Source organism: Ranitomeya variabilis, chromosome 3, assembly GCF_051348905.1.
Source record: "Ranitomeya variabilis isolate aRanVar5 chromosome 3, aRanVar5.hap1, whole genome shotgun sequence".
In the NCBI taxonomy this organism is placed as follows: domain Eukaryota; kingdom Metazoa; phylum Chordata; class Amphibia; order Anura; family Dendrobatidae; genus Ranitomeya; species Ranitomeya variabilis.
In genome coordinates this window covers 558350019-558353516 of record NC_135234.1, presented here as the reverse complement: position 1 = coordinate 558353516, position 3498 = coordinate 558350019, and the positions used below count along the sequence as shown (strand labels likewise).

The following is a 3498-nucleotide window of genomic DNA, read 5'->3' as shown; positions in this document are numbered from 1 at the left end:
TTGTATGTTATTGCATTAAATAAGTATTTGATACAATAGAAAAACAGAGCTAAATATTTGTTATTGAATCCTTTGTCAGCAGTTTTAGAGGTCAGACGTTTCCTGTAGTTTCCTGTAGAAGTTTGCACATACTGCAGCAGGGATTTTGGGCCACTTCCCCAAACAGAGCTTCTCCAGATCTTTCAGGTTTCAGGGCTGTCATGTGGCATCATTGAGTTTCAGCTCCTTCCAAAGATTTTCTATTAAATTCAGATCTGGCAACTGGCTAGGCCCCTCCAGGACCTTGAAATACTACTTACAGAGCCACTCCTTAATTGCCCTGGCTGTGTGTTTTTAGTCATTGTCATGCTGGAAGACCCAGCCACAACCCATCTTCAATGCTTTTACTGAGGGAAGAAGGTTGTTGGTGAAAATATGACTATATTTGACCCCATCTATCCTTTCAATATGGTACATTCATCCTGTCTCCTTTGCAGAAAAGCACCCCTATAGTTTGATGTTTTCCCCACAATGCTTTACAGTTGGGATGGTGTTCCTAGGGTTGTACTCATCTTTCTTCTTCCTCTAAACATGGCGAGTTGAATTGATACCAAAAAGTTCAATTTTGATCTCATTTGAAATTATGACTTTCTCCCATGCCTCCTCTGGATCATCCAGATGGTCTTTGGCATACTTCAAGCATCCTAGTCACTGGCAAACTGGACATGTGCTGGTGTGAACAGTGGGACCTTGTGTGGCCTGCAGAATGTTAATCCATGATGACATAGTGAGTAAGGGTACCGTCACACTAAGCAACGTCGCGGCGATATGGCCGGCGATGCGACCGAAACAAGATTGCTGGAGCGTCGCTGTTTAGGTCGCTGTAGAGACGTCAAACACAACAACGCCAGAGCGATGCAGGAGCGATCCAGTGACGTAGCGGCAACCAATGTATCGCTGTCGCTGGTTGCTCGCCCCATGTCAAACAGCCAGAGTGTGTTGACTTGACACACCCAAAGGGGCGTTGTAGTGTAGCCAGATAGGCGTGTTTTAGTATAGGGCGACACCCCAGGATATGACGCGTCGGCGTCCTGTAATATAAACCGCGACTCTGCAGCGATACAAGACTTTTATATTTGCACGCATTATCGTCTCGTTGTGCCTTTCCAGCGTCCTGTTCAGAACGCCCCTCCATCTACGATCCTTTTCTCCCGGGAGCGTCCTGTTTGTAATCGCCATACATAGTATATTGTTGGCATCTTCATTGGATCTCACTTGCGCCCTGATAGAAAAGGCACTGAATCTGTCTAGACACCGGCAGCTGTTGGAGAAACCATTTTCTGGTTGTGGCTGGATCTCTTCTTGCTCTTCAACGGTAAGTACTATGTTTCTGTGTTTTTTTTTTATTTCTTTTCCTTGTGTTTGCTATGCAGTAATGTTTATCAATGTAGTAGGTTTAATGATGTATGTAACATCTCTGGCTGACTTGTTGTGCATCAGGCAAGCGGACGCACAAGATGGAGGCACTTTAGGAGGTGGTTAGCAAACACTTTTTTGCTGGCAGCCATTTTCAGCGTAAAATGTACGCAAAGCTAAACCTACTCTTTGTTGCTGACCGTGCATTTTGTGCGCAGACTATATGTAAGGGTAAACCAACTCTTTTCTTTTGTGTCTGCCTTGGCTTGGCTGGCCCTGGCCTGCTCCGCTTGTTAATGATATCAGCACACAAAAAAACGGTAACATAAATTTTTTAATAACACAATTATAAAATAACATAAAAAAAAAAAAAAAACTCCCACGGCGTCACCGCTGGTGGGCAATGAGGCGCTGGAGCGTGCGCCCCTGTTGCTTAACCTGCTCCGCAATATCTTTTGCTGCCTCCAGCAGGCGCCCTGTAGATTTCTCCAGGCGCTTGTGCCTGGTCAGCAGCTGTTTCACGGTGGCTGTTTCTGTGGTTAGAAGAGGTAGCAGTAAGGGTATGTTGACACATTGGGTATTTGCAGTGTTTAGTACGCTCCGTGTAACATCCGCAACTGCTCTACCTCATTTCTATGCGTTATTGTCTGGGACATAGTACTGGATGTAATAAAATTTTTCGGCTACACAGTGCTAAAAATTAACATGCTGCGTTTAATTAATACGCACTTGTGTTCACCTGCCGAAAGCTGTTTTGGACCCCGGGGGACGTAACAGACATCTGAATGTGAGTATGTATGCAGTGGTTTTTTTTTTTTTTCTTTTTTTTTGGGGGGGGGCTTGATCGTGATCGATGGCAAGTAGTTTTGTCTCTGTGTAACTTTAGCTCTGTGATTGGCAAACTTTATTTTTTTTATTATTTTTTTATTTTTTTTTATGCCAAATGTGACATCCCACCAATACCCCCTCCCACTGTCTGTCTACTTACGGAGATGTGATGCCGGTTCATCTTCCCCTGAACTGCTACTGCTGCTCAGCTCCCAGCCCCTCGCTTGGGCCACGCCAACTACGGAACATAATACAAATCAGGTTAACAATTGGACACGCCGTGGGGAACAGCTGGCAGTTTGGGTCACTTACCCAATGCTCCTGTGCTGCCTTGTGGCGAAAAGTTAGCAGACCCGGGGGAGGAGGACACTTGCTGTAGCGGTGGTGTACAGGCCGGTGAAGGGGTTGTGTCTGGGGAAGGCGTTATGGCAGCTGGAGGAGTTGAGGCAGAAGGAGGGGTTCGAACTCCCCTGGTCCTCCTACCTGCATCTGCAATGTATACAATATTTCAGCTCCCCTGTAATTTACCGTTTTCCGTTAAAAAAAACAAAAAAGACTGATGGTTAACATACGTGACGGGCCGGGCTGTGGGCTGACGCTCGTGGCAGATGTGCTGCTGTGACCGGGTGCCAGCTGACTGCGCCGTCTCTCTACACAAACATTAAAGCAACACAATGTTTACACACCGAAAAGTATACGATTCCCTCGGTGTCATTGGTGAGAAAAAAATAGCTGGCTATCCAAAATTTTTTGTTGCAAAACCTACGTACATATTTAGAAAATAGACAGCACTCTTCACAGTGATGCAATACTCTGCATTGTGTGGGGGCTCTGTCTTCTATCTCGGACTTATTTTATACTAGTTTCTGTTCATGAGTGTGCCAAGCATTAGTTGGCTTCTAAAACCTAGTGTTTATATATATATATATATATATATATATATATATATATATATATATATATATACATACACACATACCATTTTTTCCTGCCATCTAATGCTCGGCACGCTCTTTCCTATATAATTTACGCTGCTGTTCATTAAACTTTGATAAACAATGACTCAATTCATGGTGGGTGGGGGTGCGATTGTGTGTGGTTCTATCTTCTGTGTGTGTATTTTGGGGGTGGGGGAGGGATTGCGTGTGCTGTTATCTTGTCTGTTTGTGTGTGCTAATGGGGTTGGGGGACTGATTGTGTGTGTTCCTTGTTTGTGTGTGCTAAATGGGGGGTGGAAGTGATTGTGTGTGGTGTTATCTTGTTTGTGTGTGCTAA

At 44.7% G+C, this 3498-nt stretch overlaps 1 long non-coding RNA gene across 1 annotated transcript; it reads right to left on the bottom strand.

Moving 5' to 3' along the window:
• Positions 1-1349: 1349 nt before the first annotated feature.
• LOC143818383 (uncharacterized) lies at positions 1350-2989 on the bottom strand. Its single transcript, XR_013224505.1, has 3 exons — positions 2536-2989; positions 2384-2461; positions 1350-1928 (listed from the first exon to the last, which is right to left on the bottom strand). It is a non-coding gene; the product is annotated as an uncharacterized LOC143818383 (long non-coding RNA).
• Positions 2990-3498: the final 509 nt, after the last annotated feature.